This window comes from Bidens hawaiensis, unplaced genomic scaffold (assembly GCF_021521415.1).
Source record: "Bidens hawaiensis isolate Kalapana, Puna unplaced genomic scaffold, B.hawaiensis_p1.1 tig00006617_1, whole genome shotgun sequence".
NCBI lineage: Eukaryota > Viridiplantae > Streptophyta > Magnoliopsida > Asterales > Asteraceae > Bidens > Bidens hawaiensis.
In genome coordinates, this window is record NW_027491447.1 from 654,103 (window position 1) to 675,326 (window position 21,224).

Consider the following 21,224-nt stretch of genomic DNA (forward strand, 5'->3'; position numbering starts at 1 on the left):
ACTGAGCTTAGACTTGTTTAAGGTTTTTCTAAAAGTATATAAAAATAATTGTATGTATACACATTAATTTATAAATAATAAACTAGCCGAGTCTGAGCCAAGCGCTTTTTAATAAATCAGCGTGAACCTTCTAAAATACCCTTAAAAAACTAGCTAATCTTATCTATGACTAAAGGGGTGACCAAGCTTATAGCTTTTTATAGTTTTTTTTACAAAATAAGCTTAACTTGGTGTTTGGCTTAGCTTTTTAATCTTATGCTTATATAAGCTTATTTGAAGATGGTTTTTTAGCTTATTTGATAGAAACTTATTTGTTTAAAGGTGTAAATTACTCATTCGTCCTCAAATGGTGGTGGATCAGTAATTATTACTCTAACAAATTAAAGAATGTTAGATTCAACAACTTATTATGACACATAATTAACTTGTAGAATATAAGCTAATCCAAACACTTAAAAAGAGTTTATATGGGGTATGTTTGGCAAAACTAGCTGGTAGCTGTAAGCTGGAAGCTGAAGGCTGGTAGCTGGTAGCTGTAACTTTTTAAATATATTTAGTTGTTTGGCAGAGTAACAGAAGCTTTTAATAAAACTAGTTCGGTGCCCGCATGGTGCGGCGGAATGGGCGCAGAACCTAACATCAACCGCATAATCAGTGTCGGTACATGATTCACCTGATGACAGTGCATACCAAGGTTGCAAAAGTCGTTAGGCGGACCCTAGGCGGCCGACTAGGGAGTTTGGTGTACTCGGAGTACTCGGACATGGTAAATAACTACATACATAACCTTAATGTAGACGTGTAATTCATTGGGAAAAGCAGTAAGCGTGTAACTGATAGCGAGAATTAAGAAACAAAGCTGAAATATACAGTAATTTTAAATAGATAATTTTTTAAACCAACCTATTTTGATATGAATCCCTTTCTCAACATGCACTGTTCTAATCTGAAATATGTTCTGACTTGACCCCTTTTGACTCAAAAGCATACCGACACGTATCGAACTAATTTAGCCCTTTTTGTATCGACTCGTTCTGACCCTAATTTGGTCTTACACATGACTCAAGTTCATCTGACTCGAATACTAATTTGGTCTTACACATGGCTCGAGCTCACCTGACTCGACTTGTTGCCGATCCTAACCGATAATCATGTAGTACGTTAATTTTTTAAAGTTAAAAAAGTATAACAATATCATACTCAAATTAAAGAGAATAAAATGCTCGTTTTTATGATGTAATTTGTTTAAAAAACTATTAACGTATGAAAAAGTTGTGGTTCCTAAAAAAGGCGTGGGATAGTTAGTTTTGAATAAGGGGTAATTATGTAACTATTATATAAATTAACAAAACTTAATTTAGTGTCAAACTTGTAAATTCAAATGTAAAAGTTTGTAATATAAACCCCGTAAGCTTAAAAATAAAAGCAAATGCCAAACACCCCTAAACGTGTTCAAACTTCAAAGTTGAAACAGAAAAACCAAGAGCAGAGCAAGTACAAAACCCTAGTATAATGGCTGAAGATAATAATAATAATAATAATAATAATAATAATAATAATAATAGAAGAAGAAACGGAGAGGATGGAAGCGAAACGAGTGATTACACATCAGAGGACGAAGGAACAGAGGATTACAGGCGTGGAGGTTATCATGCAGTTCGCATTGGTGATAAGTTTAAGCATTCTAGATATGTTGTTCAGAGTAAGCTAGGCTGGGGCCATTTTTCCACTGTTTGGCTCGCTTGGGACACTCACAAATCGGTACGGTTTCTGTTTACCAGAGCTCGAGGTTTTTAAAAGCTTGGACTTGACTTGTTTATTGTTTATTAATTAGTTTATATAGGTTTTTAATTATTTTTTTGTGTATTGAGAATAACCTTAAAACTAGGGGTGTGCATGATTCGTGAAGAGGTATGTACCCGCCTCAACATCGAGCGGGGCGGGTCAACCCACAAGATATATACAAGACATTAGAAATCAAAGATATTATCAAGGCACAAAGCCAAAACTTATGCGCACAGCGCATATCGCATATGCTCAAGCATCACATGCTTGCACATATCACATATGCTCACGCATCACATATGCTCATGCATCACATATGCTCGCGCGTATCACATGCTCACGCATCATATATGCTTATGCATATCACATCGTGCGTGGCGCATCCGCGCGCGGCGCATATCACATGCTCGCGCATCATACATGCCCACCCATATCACAGTTGCGCGTGGGGCATCCGCGCGTGACGCGTATTACATGCTTATGCGTATCACATCTGCGCATGAAATATCTGCGCGTGAGAATAAAGAGAAGACCTCGCGCATCCTCAGGATGGGCGCATATCACACATGCACATAATCAACCTCGTCCTTATCCAAATCAGGATTAGGGCAACCTTGATTGTGCACGTCAGACAACCTTCCAGAAGGCATCTTTTTAAGGAATAAGGATATGCTGATGTTGACAGCTGCTAAATGAAAGGTGGACAGCTCAGCATGACTCATGGGTTACCACGTGATTATAACCAATGAAAAAGCACCAGGTGTCTCCAAGGACACGTGGCGCAAATCGATTGGAGGAGGCCAACAAAACCCTAATTTGGTCTCAGCTCAATCAGTGGAAACCCTAGCACTATAAATACAGCATCAACTCCACAAGGAAAGATATACAAAAACACAGTCACACAATCATACAGTATTCAGCTATTAAGCAATACTCTCCAGATTCCCTTATTCTCACATTATTATCTTCTCCTACATATACTTATTCTCACGCCGGAGGGTTACCCCAAAGAGGACCCATCTGTCCCTTTCTGAGGGGTAAGTTAACGGCGTTTGTTCATTTTGTAGGTGGAAGAACACAGATCCAGAAGAACCATCGGTGAAATAGTACAATCAAAACCCGAGGAAAGTAGATCTGCTACCAGTGAGTAGATCCACGTTTCTTCATTGGCGCCATCCACTGTTACAAACGGCAATCAGATCTCATCAGATCTACATAAAAAAAATCAATCACCATGGTTTCTGGCGTTCATAACGCTGATCAAGCTCTGGAGGATATTGAACGTGAGGGTGTCAATGAGGGACAGCAGTTTCTGAGGGTGCCGCGTGATTCTACGCGCACCACCAGTAACAGTCCCTTCATCACAACCCCTCACGGCCAGACTGAAACTCCTCCAGACGATCTCACGTTACAAAATCTTGCCGGCGCGAAACTGAAAGGACTAATGGGTCCAGAAGAAGAAACAAATGATCCGAATGAATGGCTCATAAACGAGCAGCGGCGTCTAATTGGAAAGTACAATGAAATGGTCAAACAGAAAAAGCTAGCCGACCAAACACAAAGGCAAGCGTTTGATAAGCAGACTACAAAAGGCCGCGCGCGCCGGAAGAAGGACATTCTGTTCACACTGCACACACTGAGTTCAGTGATGAAGAAGTGCATAGCATGAGGAAGACGCGAGATACTCATGCAGGAGGCTCACAACTCCGCGCGCCTGTGAACATGGCGCCTGGAGCCAGAGCAGATCTGGATCTGCACATGCCGTACAGCCCGCCGGTGAGGGGGCAAGTGGACGTAACCACGCCGTATAGGCCGGCCATCTTAGTGAAGCACTCAAAATTTACTGAGCGCATCGCTAAGGCCCCCATCCAGCACAAGACCAAGATGCCAAGTGGTCTGGGCAAATATGATGGCACAACAGATCCAGATGACTTTTTGCAAGGTTTCTATAACACGGGAAACCTAGAGAGCTGGACGATGCCAACATGGTGTCACATGTTTGCCCGCTGCCTTACGGGCGCGGCGCGTGTCTGGTTCGAGAGCTTGCCGACTGGGCAAATTGATGGGTTCGAGGAACTATTGGAAAAGTTCCAAGCCCACTTCGTACAGCAGCGCAGACACACGCGCGATCCTGATGACATTATGCACTGCGTGCGCAGGAATGATGAAACGATTGAGGATTACATCACTCGTTTCAATCAGGAGTCTCTGGCAATCGGGGGTATAACTGAGCAACTCCTGCGCGTGGCTTTTATACAAGGCGCGCGCAGTGATCAACTCCGCCGAGCTCTTGTAAGCAGAGATGGTATGCCCACCACTTGGGCAAAACTAATGGAAGCATCGCGAGTCTTCGCGAGAAATGAAAAACAGATTGCCCAAGATAGGGCAAGAGAAAGAGCGCATCAGGCTGAAGCACCGCGCAGCAAAGAGAAGAGGGCCAAACAGAACTCTGTATGGTCCAGGTTGCAACCAACAAATTTTTCTTCCGCAGAAAAACAAACGCAACCAAGCTCACCACAGCCCCAAAAAGATGTTCGTAATCGCGGGGAGGGTGACAAGAGGGAGGGCGGCAGAGATCCTAGCAGACCTCTGCCAAGAATATGGACTCCCCTCACTAAAACACCTTCACAGGTGTTAAGTACTGAGAATGTCCAATTCAAGCCCCCCAAGCAACTACACTACAAGGGACCGCAAAACAGTGGCAAATATTGTGAATTTCACAGGTCACCGGGCCACAACACCGACGCATGCCATCATTTAAAGGATGCGATCGAGAAGGATGTAAAATCAGGCAGGCTGGCTCACTTGGTGAAAAACCCAAGAATAGAAGATGAGCAACCGGAAGGAGCCTCTGCCAGCAAGAAATACAAAAGAATCTGTGTGGCTGAGGGGGGACGACAAGGGCAGACGTCAAAAAAGAGAAGCGCGCAAATCCACGGAGATTGGCGCGAGCAGCAAGTTATCTTCCCAAGAATCAGGGGAGGCCCTTCAATCAGCAGCCCTCTCGTCATCACCACACACATTGCTCATTACGAAGTGTCAAAGGTCCTGGTGGACACTGGAAGCGAATCTGACATTATGTATGAGCAATGTTTCAGAAAGTTAGACCCGGCAGACCAAGCGCGGCTCGAGATGGTGAACGCACCAATCTGTGGTGTTTCAAATGAAATCATCCATCCCCTAGGTCAAATTCAGTTTGAACTAACTATGGGGGATGATGAGCACAAGCGAGCCGAAGTTGTCAACTTCTTGGTCTTGCCCACCACGTCATGCCACAATATGATCCTGGGTAGGGGAACGATTGCCCAATTTAATGCTATACCGTCGCCAGCGCACGGCGCATTGGGGTTCCCTACACCAACAGGCGTAACATTTGTTTACCGCGATCATTTGTGCGCAGTGACAAGTACGCCGCGGGAAGGGAGAATGAAACTTCCAATGGCGGACAATGCGCCAGAGAAGTGGATTTTAAACCCAAAATTCCCAGAGCAAACGGTCACAATTGGCGCTACCATTTCAGACGAAACGAGATTGAGAATGAAAAGGTTGCTCACAAAATACACGTCGGTCTTCGCGTGGCAACACTCCGATATGACTGGGGTCCCGCGAGACTTGGCGCAACATTCTCTTAACACGTTCAAGTCGGTGGAGCCAATTGCTCAGAAAAAGAGAATCATGGGGGATGAAAAGGCGAAGGCCATGAATGAGCAAGTTGAGGACCTGTTGCGCGCAAACATCATCCGCCCGATCCGATACCAGACGTGGGTAGCCAATCCTGTGATGGTAAAGAAAAGCAACGGGTCATGGAGGATGTGTATTGACTTCAAGGACCTCAACAAAGCATGTCCGAAAGACTGTTACCCCCTCCCAAACATCGACGCAAAGGTGGACTCCGTGGCGCCATTCAAGCTCAAATGTTTCCTGGATGCCTACAAAGGCTATCACCAGATTCAAATGGCACCACAAGACGAAGACAAGACTGCCTTCAGAACCGACAAGGGTGTTTTTTGTTACACAAAAATGCCCTTTGGTTTAAAGAATGCGGGCGCCACCTATCAGAGACTTATGGATTCGGTTTTCAGTGAACAAATCGGAAGAAATCTAGAAGTCTACGTTGATGATTTGGTGATCAAGAGCAGGGAGGAGAGACAAATGCTCAAAGACATCGAGAAAACTCTTCAGCGCTTAACGGAAGTCAACATGAAGCTCAACCCGAGCAAATGTACTTTCGGCGCGGAAGAGGGGAAATTTCTTGGTGTAATGGTCACTAAGGATGGTTTCAAGGTGAACCCTGAAAAGGTGGAAGCCATCCTTGACATGCCTTCACCATCCACCATGAAAGAGGTTCAGAAGCTGAATGGTAGATTGGTGTCAATCAACAGGTTCCTAGCGAACCACGCCACCAAATCTACTCCATTCGTTAACACTTTGAGGAACTGCTTGAAGAAGAGCCAATTCAAGTGGACGCCTGAGGCTGAGCAAGCTTTCAGTGAGATAAAAGAATGTCTCATAAAGCTGCCCGCGCTCACAGCTCCACTTCCTGGCGAAACCCTTACATTGTACTTGTCAGCTGGAGACCGCGCCATCGGCGCAGTATTATTGGTGGATCGCAAGGGGATCCAAACGCCAATATACTATGTGAGTCGGGTTCTGACAGACCCTGAGACGCGCTATTCCATCATGGAAAAGTTAGTTTTGTCACTAACACACGCGTCGCGCAAGCTTCATAGATACTTCAATGGTCATCCTATTGAAGTTTTGACAGGTTACAACATCCAGCAAGTCTTGCGACGCCCCGCGCTCTCCGGAAGGCTGACAAAGTGGGCGCTGGAATTAGGTGAACACACGATCACGTATAAGCCTCGTCCAGCAATAAAGGGTCAAGTTTTAGCGGATTTCATCACGGAAATCCCAGAGGGAAAGATTGAAGAAGCTCAGCGCGAGGTAGACCCTCCGCGAGCAAATGATGAAGAAGATGTTTGGAGGCTATTCACTGATGGAGCCTCCAACAGCGAAGGGTCCGGCGCAGGCCTCAAACTGGTGGACCCTGATAATCATGAATATACTTATGCTATTAGGTTGGACTTCAAGAGTACCAACAATGAGGCTGAGTATGAAGCCCTGCTGGCTGGTCTGCGCATTGCGCGCAAGTTTGGAGTTAAAAGGCTAGAGGCACATGTTGATTCTTACTTGGTAGCTGCACAGGTCAATGGCCTTTATGATGCCAAGGAGAACACCATGCCTCTATATCTAGAGCAGGCAAAAAAGCTCGTTGAGCAGTTTGACTTCTTCAAAATCATACACATCTCGCGCAGCGAAAACAAGTCCGCTGACGCGTTGAGTTAGATGGCATCAACTAATTTTGATCACTTTGGCAAAGATGTCAGGGTGGAAGTGATGAGCAACCCGTCAGTGCAAACACAATCTGTCCTTGTAATTCATACAACCCCTTCATCCTGGATAACTCCAATAATGGAATTCCTGAAGGAGGGGAAGTTACCGGACGATCGCGCACAGGCAAGAAAGATAAGACACAAGGCGCAGAACTATGAACTACTTGATGGTACATTATATCGACGCTCTTATCTTGGACCGCTCATGAAATGCCTGGATGCTGAAGAAGCAAGCTATGTGATTAGAGAGATTCACGAAGGAATCTGCGGAATACACGCTGGCCCGCGCATGGTGGTTGCCAAGGCAATGAGCTCAGGCTACTATTGGCCAGGCATGTACTTGGATGCGCTAAAAGAAATCCAAAAATGCAAGGCATGTCAGAGCTACGCGCCAAACACCATGCGGCCAAAGAACAACTTGATTCCAGTGACCTCCGCATGGCCTTTCCACAAATGGGCCATTGATATTGTGGGGCCCTTGCCGCAAGCGCAAGGGCGAGTGAAATTTTTGGTAGTGGCGGTAGACTATTTCACAAAATGGGTTGAGGCCAAGCCACTAGCAAAAATCACAGCTGAGGCGATGAAGCAATTTATATGGAGCCACATCATTTGCCGTTTTGGCCTTCCTATGGAAATTGTGAGCGATAATGGCAAACAATTCACTGACAGGAAGATATCCAGCTGGCTCAAAGAATTGCACATCAACCAAATCTTCACTTCGGTCTACCACCCTCAGGGGAATGGCCAAGTGGAGCGCGCAAATCAAAGTTTGTTAAATGGGCTGAAGAAAAGGTTGGAGGGAGAATCCCATTCTTGGATCGAAGAGTTACCTAATGTCCTGTGGGCGCACAGGACATTAAGCAAAACTAGCAATGGCGAATCCCCGTTCAGCCTAACCTATGGGACAGAGGCTATGATCCCAGCAGAAATTGGATGCCCATCCCATAGGGTACTCATGATGAGCAAGACTGATAACGAGCGCGAAAGAAGATTGGACCTCAACTTGCTTGAAGGGCGCAGAGAAGCGGCTATCATCAATGAAGCCAAATACAAGAAAAAGCTGGAAAAATATTATAATCAGCGCGTTAAAGAATGCCACTTCAAGAAAAATGATTTTGTCCTTCGAAACAATGAAGCTAGCCGCGCAATACCCTCAGGAAAAATGTCCCCCAATTGGGAAGGACCTTATCAAATCTCAGAAGAATTGGGGAAAGGCGCGTACACTTTAAAAGATTTGAATGGAAAAAAGATACCGCGCGCGTGGAACGCAGCACAGCTTAGAAAATGCTTCATGTAAAAATTCAAATATGTAATCAAGGCTTTTAAGCCATCATGAATGATGATTCGCGCTATCTTTCAATATTTGTTCTATTACCTTTGCATACATGTTTCACACTTCCTTTATTAATTTGGAGCAACATGACAACACTATATTGACTTCAAAACAAAATAAAACGAAGTAAAACATACATGCGCGAGCCTTAGCTCAAACGCGTTAACGAGTCTTAACTCTAAAACGTCAGGGCCTTAGCCCAAACCTACGAGCCTTAGCTCAAACACGTTAACGAGTCTTAACTCTAAAAACGTCAGGGCCTTAGCCCAAAACAAAGAGCCTTAGCTCAAAACACTCACAAACATCCATCTTACATCCCGCGCAGCCTGATCATAAAAATCCCTAAACACAACTAAGGCAAAGTACATGCCAATTCATAGTTGTTAAGGTCTCAGGTCGAGGTCGCGCGCGGAATCATAGTGGATATCTGAGTAACACATGCTGACATGTAATGGCTAAAACTCATAATTCCATATAAAAAAAAAAGCGCGACAACGACGCGCAAAAAAGGAATAGTGAAAAGTCATCGCGCGTGTCAGCATAAACAAGATACTGCGAAACCACTTACAAAATAGGACTATGGTTAAGTAAATAATTTCCTTACAACCTTGTTCTTATTTTAACGTGCAAAGCATATCTTATATCTATACAAGCAAACATGAAGAGATGAATGGAAATGCGCAAGATGTGAAAAAGGGAAAACAAATTTCATTCCATAGCATTGAAATTTACAAGTGTGATGAGTTACAAATTACAAGTATAACAAAAAAACAAAAAAAAAAAAAAATTAGAAAGATGAAGGGCTTCTCAAGTCTCCACGTCGACGTCAGGCACTTCATTACCCTCATCATCTCCCGCAGCATCTGGCCCAGCCCGCTCCTCATCTCCAAACTGACCATAGTCAAGTTCTTCCTCCTCAATGGAGTCTTCTATCACGACGGTGTCAGGAGCAGATTCTTTCGCCGCGCCAGAGCCGCTGGCAGGGGCAACATCCCCCGCGCCACCATCATCGCCACCAGCCCTCTCGCATTCATCGAGTAACTTCTTTAGCGCGCCGAGGTCGGGCTGGTCAGCAAGCGCAGCTATCTGCAAATCATTAGAAAAGTATTGAGTACAAAACACTTGGAAAATTAATCAAGAAAAACTCATTAAGGTCAAGGTACCTGCACAAGGATGGGGATGGGAGTATTCATATACTTCTCCCCCACCGCGGCCATGTCCGCGCAGGCCGCGTCGCTCTTGTAAGGGTACTCGGATGGGTTCTTCTTCAACATGCCATATTCATAGCCATCCGTAAACCCTTCAGCTCGACCCACCAAGAGCGCGGGCAGCATTGCAGTCCATCACAAGGGCCTGAAACTCGGCAGAATATTTCATCGCCAAAGCGCAACGAGTCATGCCCTGTGACACCAGCCATTGGCGATCCTGCGCTGAGGCCAGCAACAGACGTCTCGAGGGCAGGAACCTGGGAGTTTAATAACTCAACAGTTTCCTTGGTCTTTTTTAGCTCCTCTTTATCAGACGCTGCTGCCGCCAAAATTTTTTCTTTCTCCGCCTGCGCAGCATCAAGTGCTTCCTGGCTAGACGCTGCCGTCGCCAAGGCCTCATCTCTATCGGCCTGCGCGGCCGCCAACTCCTTCTTCAGGCGCGCAACCTCACTCTCCAGTGATGATTTCTCAGTGATACTCTGGACGATAGCTTGGTCACGCGCCTCCGCCTGCAGTTCCAAGACACGCACTCTCCGCGCGTACTTGGCAACTTCGGCCTCCGCCACCTGCTGCTTCTCCCGCGCAGCTTGGAGCTCATGCCCGCGCTTAATAAAGGCGGTGTTGGCACTTGCTCGGTTTTCGCTGAGCTCCGCCTGGAGTTTCTCAGCTCGTGCGCGAGCATCAGAAAGGTTCCAGGCAGCCACCTTAGCCTCATGCTGGGCTTCCACAAGAGCATCGCGTACCTTAATATAATCACGACGAAGCTCTTGGGAGGCAGCAAAGAAAGCCGACCCAGCGAAAATGTGATCGTTGAGCAAGTCAGCGCGGGTGCGCCCCTCCTGATACCTCCTTTCACTAGGAGGCACGGCATGAGCCCAGAAGTCCTCGCATACACCCATGGATTGAAAGGAACTGTCTTCGTTAATATTCCATCTCGGGCGGTAAACGTGGTCACCATCCTGCAAAACACAAGAAATGTTCTAAGTCATAAAAACATACTTATATGGAAGTACGCGCAGCGGAGCAACAAATTAAAACATACCTGCGGCGATGAAGCAGAAAAGTCAGCGCCAGCCTGACCAGAAGTCTGCGCTGCGAAGTCTTGTGGCATCGCAGGGCTGGCACGGACTCCGAAGGAGTCTTCAGCTTGAGCTCCCTCATCCTCCTCATCTTCTTCAATCGGCCTCTTCTCCTGCGACCTGGAGGGCTCCAAACCAGTCTCGCGGAGAGGGCTGCGCGTAGGAGGAGGCGAGGGAGGTCTCGACGCCGCCAGTTCGGCGCGCAATACGGCTTCCTGCTCCTTTGTAATCCCAATAAGGGGAGACTCAGCACTAGCAGGAGCAGTACGCCAGCTACAACTCCTATGAACAAATCAACAACAAAAAATGGTTTATGACTTGATCAAAACAAAAGATTCAGAAGACAAATGCGCAAAACATACCTTGGCGCAATTCTGTTCGCGCGGCGAACATCGCCATAAAGTTCATTCTACCCTTTTCTGAGGGTAGAACAGGGGACTTCGAAGCAGCCCCCGGCGCAGCCTCAGCACCTTGTTGCGCCTGCGGCTGATCTGCTACCGTCGCCGGTCCTGCAAACATTCAAATGCGAAAAGGTTTAATAATAATTCAATCAGAATCGCCCTCATCGAACCATTATGGGTAAGCAAAGTATACCTGTCGCAGGCGCGGCACTGCTTCTCTCTTCAGCCGCGCGAAGGGAGGAGGTGACGCCACCATACCTCAAGTGGACAGGAGGTCTGCCCACTTTCACAGGCAGGGAAGCTAAAGAAACCTTGGTGGTAAACACCTGGGTTTCCTCATGTCCCTTCGTTTGAGCATGGGGATGAGCGACAGGGGTGTCATCTTTCTTCTGTTTCTTACTGGCCCCTGCGCCAGATTTCCCCTTAGCTTTGCGTTTTAATAGGGGCGCCTCCTCTTCCTCCTCCTCCTCTTCCGCGAGCTCCAGCTCGTAGTTTTCGAGCGCATCTGCAAATACAAGTAACAGAACTGTTAATAAACTTTGGTATTCTAAAGGAATAAGCATAAGTGCGAAGGCTTACCAGGCGCGTCGCTATCAAAGTCAAATTCCAGATCCACAGGGATGAACATGTCATCGAAGCGATCTGGGAAGCCCACCTCCCCAGCGCCCAGCGGGACGGAGCCACCCTCCACTTGATCGTCGTATGTGGCGTGGACAAACTCCTTGGTTACTGCGCAAAAACAAGACAAATAATATCAGCAAGGGCAAATTTTATTAGCGCGGAAATAAAGCAATGCGATAACTTACGCAAGCCGTCAACTTGGATGACAGGCTCCGCCGCGCTGTCGGCCCACAGCTTACTCATGCCGACCCCCACCAGCGCCTCCGCTGGGTTCTTAATAACATCCGCATCCGCGGGCGCGGAATCAATCGCGCGCATCGTCATGCGGATGGGGATTACACCAGCCCTGATGTAAAAGAACCTCTCAGACCAGTCATGAAGGCTCTTGAATGACACGGTGCTGCACTTAACCTTCTGACTGCGAGGAATAAAGGAGATCCAAGAATCTTGGATCTTGGGCTTGTAAAAAAATTGAAAGCGCCGAGGGGTGGGCTCCTCGCGCTGTGATTTGCACATGAACTCGAAATGAGTCATGCGCACAAGTCCAAACGGATGGACTTGGGATATATGAATCCCGAAAAACCGTAACACCACGCCTACAAACCTTGTCATCGGAAGACGAAGGTTGCAGTGGGTGAAAAAATGGGTGTACAGTGAAATATAGCCGGGAGGCGGGTCCGCCGCCGTTTGCCCGGCCACAGGCAACATGCAGCCAAACACAGGGAGAAAACCCTGTGACGAGATGAGGCTGTCGAGATCGGCCTGCCTCAGTTTGCAGGGGATTTCATTCCACCTTTTCGTGGCCTTGGTCCTCCCTACTTCCTCCGATGTGGTCTCAACAACCCTCTTCCCCTTGCCCTTTTGCTTCAATGTCGACATCACCACAGATTTCACACGGCGTCTTCGGGAGGCAATAGAGGTGATGGAGGGGTTAGAGGAGTCTGAACTATCAGACATACAACTGCAGCAGCAGATAATCGAAGATTTGAAAACGATGAATACACTCAAATCAGAATATGAAAGGCAGAAATTCGAAAATTAGCAACAATGAAGATAAAGATAAAAAATTTCCTAAGGGCCTGCTTTTATAGGCCCAGGAGAGAGAAATTTGGCAACTGATCGGATTTCACGCGCCCCCACTCGCAGCTGTAAGCCAACGTGGCCGCGGCACGTGTCCTTGACACTGTTTGAGGGAACATAAAAACGTAACGGAACAGCCACGGAGCAGAGACGCGCCCCCACTCACAGGTGCAAACCAATGCGAGCGCGACACGTGTTCCAGACAGCTGTGCGAGGGGACATGAAAGGCAACTGTAGCACCTCGAGCACACGATACGTCTGACACGTTTCCGGCGCACGTCACCACCAACCAACCACGTGTTTGGACCCGTCGTTTCAACCAAATGGATAGAACTTCGCGCAACGATGGAAACAACCAAGAAAACGACAAAACCAAAATTAAAAGACCAAATCAGTAAGTCTAATATCTATCTTACCGTGCTCGCGCGAGATAAGACACACATTAGACTGGGGGGGCTTGAAGAGGTATGTACCCGCCTCAACATCGAGCGGGGCGGGTCAACCCACAAGATATATACAAGACATTAGAAATCAAAGATATTATCAAGGCACAAAGCCAAAACTTATGCGCACAGCGCATATCGCATATGCTCAAGCATCACATGCTTGCACATATCACATATGCTCACGCATCACATATGCTCATGCATCACATATGCTCGCGCGTATCACATGCTCACGCATCATATATGCTTATGCATATCACATCGTGCGTGGCGCATCCGCGCGCGGCGCATATCACATGCTCGCGCATCATACATGCCCACCCATATCACAGTTGCGCGTGGGGCATCCGCGCGTGACGCGTATTACATGCTTATGCGTATCACATCTGCGCATGAAATATCTGCGCGTGAGAATAAAGAGAAGACCTCGCGCATCCTCAGGATGGGCGCATATCACACATGCACATAATCAACCTCGTCCTTATCCAAATCAGGATTAGGGCAACCTTGATTGTGCACGTCAGACAACCTTCCAGAAGGCATCTTTTTAAGGAATAAGGATATGCTGATGTTGACAGCTGCTAAATGAAAGGTGGACAGCTCAGCATGACTCATGGGTTACCACGTGATTATAACCAATGAAAAAGCACCAGGTGTCTCCAAGGACACGTGGCGCAAATCGATTGGAGGAGGCCAACAAAACCCTAATTTGGTCTCAGCTCAATCAGTGGAAACCCTAGCACTATAAATACAGCATCAACTCCACAAGGAAAGATATACAAAAACACAGTCACACAATCATACAGTATTCAGCTATTAAGCAATACTCTCCAGATTCCCTTATTCTCACATTATTATCTTCTCCTACATATACTTATTCTCACGCCGGAGGGTTACCCCAAAGAGGACCCCTCTGTCCCTTTCTGAGGGGTAAGTTAACGGCGTTTGTTCATTTTGTAGGTGGAAGAACACAGATCCAGAAGAACCATCGGTGAAATAGTACAATCAAAACCCGAGGAAAGTAGATCTGCTACCAGTGAGTAGATCCACGTTTCTTCAATTCGGTTTGGTATTTGCTTAAACCATATTAACCCATCGGTTTTCAGTTTATCGTTATGTTTATTCCGTTAGTTTTTCAGTTAATAACCAATATCAAATTTGGGCTAAAATGGAGGTACAAAAGCTAGAAATATATGAAAACATGAATGGTTCGGTTTGGTTAACAGGTGGTACAAAAAATAACCGATAACTGATTTTCAGTTAATTTCGGTTCAGTTTCATCGATTTTCGGTTCTGTTCGGTTATTGATCACCCCTACAGCTTAAACAAGCCTAAGTTGTGGTCGAACTTGTGTAGTACCTTAAACGAGCCATAGCTCGGCTCGAGCTCGGTTTTGTGGTGTGAAATTAATACATAGAAGTCCAAAGGAGGTAAAACTTAAAAATACACTAGGCTCGTAAAGGCTCAACGACCCTAAACGAACTTCCCATACAAGGCTCAAGCTCAGGCTCTATAACTAAACAAACTTTATATGAGGCTCGAGCTCGGGCTCAATAACTAAACAAGCTTTATATGAGGTCGAGCTCAAAAAAGCTTGGACTGTTAAAAGGTTTTTATCGATCTGATCTCGAGCTCGCAACTCGGCTTGTTTGTACTCCTAGCGTTGTCTGTTTAGTTTGACTGGACATAAGACATAACGATTGTAACTGTTTGGTTATTTGTTCTTATGAGTTAGAGGCATTAGTATGCATTAGTGTATACATTTACCTGTTAATCTGTAGTTTCTGATCATTTGATGTTTGAGCACAAGATTTAAAACACCAGTTTGGATTTGGTTGGTAGAAATATGTAACATTAAAAGTTCAGAAGAGTGCTCAACACTACACCGAGGCAGCAATTGATGAAATTACTATCTTGAAGCAGATAGCTGAGGGGGATCCGGATGACCAAAAATGTGTGGTGAAGCTTTTGGATAATTTCAAACATCCTGGACCAAATGGGAATCATGTTTGTATGGTTTTTGAATATTTGGGTGATAATTTGTTGACGTTAATAAAGTATTCAAATTACCGAGGGATCCCTCTTCACAAGGTTAAGGAAATCTGCTTCCATATTTTAGGCGGTTTGGATTACTTGCATCGTCAGCTTTCCATTATAATCACACGGATCTTTAGCCAGAAAACATTCTACTTATGTCCATGATTGATCCAGCAAGAGATAGAACAAAAACAGGTGAACCCCTTATTCTATCATCAAGCAAAGATAATAATTTGACCGAATCTGGTGTTTCTAAAGAAGTCAAAACTTATAATGGCGATCTTACCAAGAACCAAAAAAGGAAAATCAGAAAGAAAGCTAAAAAGGCTGCACAAAATGGTTCTGGAAAGGAGGACGTTGAAGCCGATAATGATGCAACTGGTTCTGGGGATTCCCTTGAAGAACGTGCCACATCAGCAGATGTAAAAGCTGATTCCCGCCATGGAAACCAACTTCGAGGAAGAGGCAGTCGGTCAACAAGGCAGAGGCTGTTAGCAGAGGTTGATGTGAAATGCAAGTTGGTTGATTTTGGTAATGCATGTTGGACTTATAAACAGTTTACCGGTGATATTTAAACGAGACAGTACAGGTGTCCTGAGGTTTTACTGGGATCTAAATACTCAACTTCTGCTGATCTATGGTCATTTGCTTGCATATGCTTTGAGCTGGCGACTGGTGATGTTCTCTTTGATCCTCACAGTGGTGACAACTATGACAGAGATGAGGTTTAGTGGGTCCCAAATTTTATATTTTTCATGTTCAAAACTCAATACAAGATTACAAGTTAATGTGATTGGTATATGGTTATCACTTTACAGGATCATTTGGGTCTAATGATGGAGCTTCTTGGAATGATGCCTCGAAAGGTTAGTCATTTTCGATGTTTTTGATAATACTTGCATATGCTTGTTTATATATAATTCAACAATTATGTTAATGTTTTGCAGATAGCGTTAGGTGGGCGTCACTCTCGTGAACTGTTTTAACAAACATGGTGATTTAAGGCATATTCGGAGACTGTGTTTTTGGCCTCTGCATAAAGTGCTTAAGGAGAAATATGAGTTTAGTGAGCAAGATGCAAATGATTTGGCTGGTTTTCTTGTGCAACTACTTGATTTTGTGCCTGAAAAAAGGCCTACAGCTGCAGAATGCCTTAGTCACCCATGGTTGACCGGGGGTATGCCTCGGAGTTTGACTTCTAGTGCTCCAGAAGCTAGTGATAATAAGACTTGCGAGAAAAATAAAGAGAAAGATGAGAGGGAAGCTATGGAGGCTGGAGTGGGAAACATAGCCATTGATGGTGTTACAAAGACATCATCAAAACAATATTTCTGAGTTTTATAGGTAAGTTTTTATTGTTGTTTTATTTCTTGATTTAAAGGATGAATTTTTGTTGACAGTGAAAAACGCAACACTGGCCTTATTACGACTTGATTGACTAAAAAGTTTTAATCTTAATGTCATATAATGCTACTTTCTAAATCATACACATGTTTTTTGATACGTTTTAGTAATGAAGTGCCATTTTTGACCGTGGGCTCTTTCGAAACTTAAATAGACTTTACAAGTCTATTTTGCATATACTTATTTATGACAGAAACATGGATGCTTATCCGGTACACATTTTTTAGAGCGAACGAAAACTTTATAGTTCAAAAGTGGAGACTACTGGGTTGATTTCGTCTATTTATTAGATTTGTCAACACTCGAGGTTTCTACCAAATTTATTTAAAAGCTCAAAGACACCCTACAACAACAAATGGCAACAACCAAAACTTCTACGCCTTATGTAGAGGGATTATCTTGCTAAAATCCTGTATGCTTGACCTCATTTTGCACCTGATCTGAGGACAAATATCTATGCTAATAAAAAAAACGTATCTCCATCTATAATCTAGTCACACAATTATATATCTGTGGTGTGCGGCCGTATACGGTTGGATTTGGGTTGATACCTAAAGAATTTTCCTCGCTCTTAGGTAGGAATACATGAGAAAAAATGCCACCACCGCTCCGAAAACAATTCCTCCGGTTGCCAGGTAAAATGCAAACTGCACATATAATTATCATATCATCATTATAAAGTTATATGAAACAAACACTATTAGCACCTTTTAACAAGATAGTAGGTTACCACATGTTCTTCCAGATATGATTTTAGATTCATGCCAAATATACCTACAAAAACCAAACGAAAAATGAGCTCTCTGGGAGAGGATGATAACTTTATATTGAATTACTAGAAAAATCAGTCAAATAATCAAGAGAAAGAGGAAGTTAACCCGCAACTAGAGCACCGACTGCAACGCAAAAGGTCCCAACTTGAAGCAACAATTCAAATCTGCTCACCTCAAGCCGTCGAGAGCTGAAAACAAAACACATCACATTTTGAAAACCAATTAAAATTATTATGTCCAACTCGGTAAAAAAACTAAAAACACTAGCATACAAACCTTAAATTCACAGATATCGAGTCCTCCATTTCTCTTGCAGACTCAAGAAGCCTTTCTGCTTGATTATGACATGACTCACATCTGCAATTATAATCCAAACACAAAATCACAATCCACACATGCTTCACATCTCATTTTCAAATGCCTCATGAATCATTAAATTACCTTTGAAGATAATTTTCCAGTAGCATTTCAATTTCTTCCTCTTCTTCTGCATATGATAACAACTCCAAAAATTAGCATAATAACAATTCATCTTTAATTTACGCTCTCAAGTAACATCATAATTTAGTTATTTACCCTCAGCAATCTGCTTCTCTTGTGGAACAGAACATTCTAGATCATCATTTCTACTCAAGATGCAGTTTCTACCCACAATACAGAGGCGCCGTATTTCATGAGAATCCTCAAGTATATCAAGCAACATTTGTTTCAGTGCTCCTGCTTTTGATCCTAACTCAACCTATTTAATATAAAAATAAATAAATACATCAAGGGGTTACTTATTAATTCAGTTTACTGTAGATTGAGGTGATATAATGGATGATACCAATGTTTGCTTGCTAATACGAAGCTGTTCCAATATGCCAGCTGTCAATCGGTTTGGCAAAACCTCTAGTAAAGCTTGAACCTGAACATGTGTGATGCAATATGGACTCTTAATATTGCATTTAAGACTCACAAAAGAAATTTATATATTATATATACTCACTATGGTTCCATACTCACACGTGGTTCTAAATCCATTAGTTTTTCTTCAAATCGCTGTATTCGTGAATGCAGGGCAGCTTCAACTACCTGAAATATTAAGTTCGAATTTACTATAAGTCCTGATTTTTTAATCTAGATATGGAAACTTAAGAAACTGGAGAAATTAGCCGCTAAACAAAATTACATATGCCAGAACAAACCTCAAGTTCAAAAGGCATTACAGGACCTCCTTGCATGTTCTTAGGGTTTAATCGAGGTAATAATGCGTCAATAAACACTTTTCCTGCCCTCCTAAGAAAGAAACCAAGAAATGAGCATTTATGCTAATTAGCTTTTTTTTCTAATCAAATAGAAAGGATGTTACAATGAAAAGGAGAAAGAAAAAAGATCTTCAAATATTAATATTTACCGGTTGTAATTGAATATAAAGACACTTTCTAGCATTGCAATCGCACGTAGCTGGCCTAAATTCAGTAGTATAGCATTCTCACGAACTTGTAAACAGACAAAACTTTTGTATAAGAAGCGTGGCTGTTAGTGAAGGTGCTTATGCTTCTGGCATCTAAACTAAAGAATTACAACCCTAAAACCTTGTTTGCAATCAAAGATCCTAATGCTTGTAGTACGAGTAAGTTGTTCTTGAGTTTATTCATGACTAAATTCTTACCTAAAAACTTCATATGCAAGATATCAAACAACAAAAAACAGTAAGTTGACTCGGTGGCATACCAGTAATGAGGGCATTGTGTTGGTCAACCACAGTGAAGGATCAACACTCCGAATGTCTCGGGGGCGAAGACCTGATATAAAAAATTAAATTATGAAGTGGCAATGCACGTAAAGTAACAGCCATAATCTCCTAATTAAGTTGTTGTGGATGTATATACAGAAAGATACCAGGAATAAAAAAAAGGAAAGTTACAAATAGAATAGCCTGATAAAGTGCTAAGTTGAATACAGAGAAGCAAGTAGCAGATTAAATTTTCTTCAGCAGACTAACAAAAGTAAGCTACACAGAGAGCAGATAATTATATTATCAAAACATTCCACTCACCACTTGACTTGAGCAGATGTCGCCTACTAATTTTTCTCGTTGATACCTTTCCGCTTGAGCTTACTTCTACAACCTTTAAAAGATACAAATATATAACAACATATAAGGATCTTCAAAATTCTGAAAGTCGCAAACTATAAACAGTTTGAAAAATTATCACATGAATTACAAATATTTCTATTGAATTGTGCTATAAGTGATTTTAGGTATTTCAGTAGACCTGTAAACAAACCGTACCAACACGAACAAGGACATGTTCGTGTTTGTTCATTTAACTTTAAACGAACACAAACACTTAATTGGACAAATATTTATGTTCATGTTCGTTCGTTTAAAAAATGAACATACTCGTGTTCGTTTAAAATCTAAACGAACAGTTGACAAACACAAATGAACATATATGAACAAACGTAAATGAACACAGATAAAGATAAACGAACGTAAATGATCACTTAAATAAACACAAACAAAGATAAACGGACGTAAGTGATCACTTAAATGAACACAAATGAACTAATACAACATCAGACGAACATAAAAAAACGGACAAAAGCGAACATAAACAAACTTCCTGGTTCATGAAAAGCTAGTTCACTGAACGTCTGGTTCGTTTACTTACATGCCTATATATAAACAACCTGATCTGCAATTTAACTTTACAAAAGTAGAATCATATTATAATTATACCTCATAAACCGGTTCACGAATCCCTAGGTTAAGAGTATCAGACGCATTCCTCCGAGAACCACTATTATCCTGATCATCATCGTCAGAACTCTGCTGAGTATCCTCACGATATACCTCATCATTATCACCATCGGTTAACGTCTCCGCCTCCGTTGATTTCACATAATTCCTTCTTCTGAACCTCCTAACAGTCGACGATAGAACCGGAAGCAACAGAATATCGGTGGTGGTTGTGTTACTACGCAGAGAGATGAGGAGATTTGGATTGGATCAAGGCACATGATGCCGGATGAATCACTGGTAAATGATACAATTGTGATGATGATGATGATGAAATTGAAGTTGTTGCAGTTAACGCCATTTTTAATTAGTTTGTTGCGATTACAGACATTTGGAGAATCCGAATAATTTTGAATAAATGTGTTTGTTGTGGTGGTTATTAACAGGAGGAAGAAGAGGATGACAGTTGTCTTCTGGTTATCTTCTGTCCACGTCCACACAATTCCTTCGTTGCCTTTTCTTCAAATTAAAAAAACAAAAACATATTAATATTAGCTTGTTTACGAGATAGTGAATAGCTAACCGGCTAACTTGCTACTTTAGTTGATTATCAATGAAGATAATAATTAGACTTTGTTCGAGAAGTCGTCAGTCTGCATCTGGAGCTAAAACGAGGGTTTTATTTTGTTTGAGTTAAACCAGAGGGTTTTAGACTCTTGTGACGGCGTAACTTGTGTCAATTAGTGGCATAAGCAGAGAATGTTCTCCCAAAGATGCGAGGATGACCAATGAAACTCTCTAAGGGTTTCAAACCGGGTCGACCGCAAGCCGACCTATGACAATTCAGTCATACTGAAGATTGTCATCGTTCTAAAAAAATAGCTAATTGGCTTCTTGTTAATCTTAGAGCACTTGCATCTTGTTTTTCTTATCTAT

At 43.3% G+C, this 21,224-nt stretch overlaps 2 pseudogenes across 2 annotated transcripts; one reads left to right on the top strand and one right to left on the bottom strand.

Annotated features, from left to right (window-relative positions):
* Positions 1–1,512: 1,512 nt before the first annotated feature.
* LOC143633114 (uncharacterized) lies at positions 1,513–16,878 on the top strand (annotated as a pseudogene). Its single transcript, XR_013153630.1, has 4 exons — positions 1,513–1,761; positions 15,189–16,108; positions 16,202–16,249; positions 16,331–16,878. The product of XR_013153630.1 is annotated as an uncharacterized LOC143633114 (transcript).
* Positions 16,879–16,966: 88 nt separating this feature from the next.
* Positions 16,967–20,664, bottom strand: LOC143633089 (magnesium transporter MRS2-11, chloroplastic-like; annotated as a pseudogene). Its single transcript, XR_013153628.1, has 14 exons — positions 20,289–20,664; positions 19,602–19,674; positions 19,277–19,347; position 19,130; positions 18,957–19,041; positions 18,748–18,838; positions 18,566–18,634; positions 18,387–18,467; positions 18,137–18,299; positions 18,002–18,047; positions 17,837–17,917; positions 17,666–17,748; positions 17,518–17,561; positions 16,967–17,434 (listed from the first exon to the last, which is right to left on the bottom strand). The product of XR_013153628.1 is annotated as a magnesium transporter MRS2-11, chloroplastic-like (transcript).
* Positions 20,665–21,224: the final 560 nt, after the last annotated feature.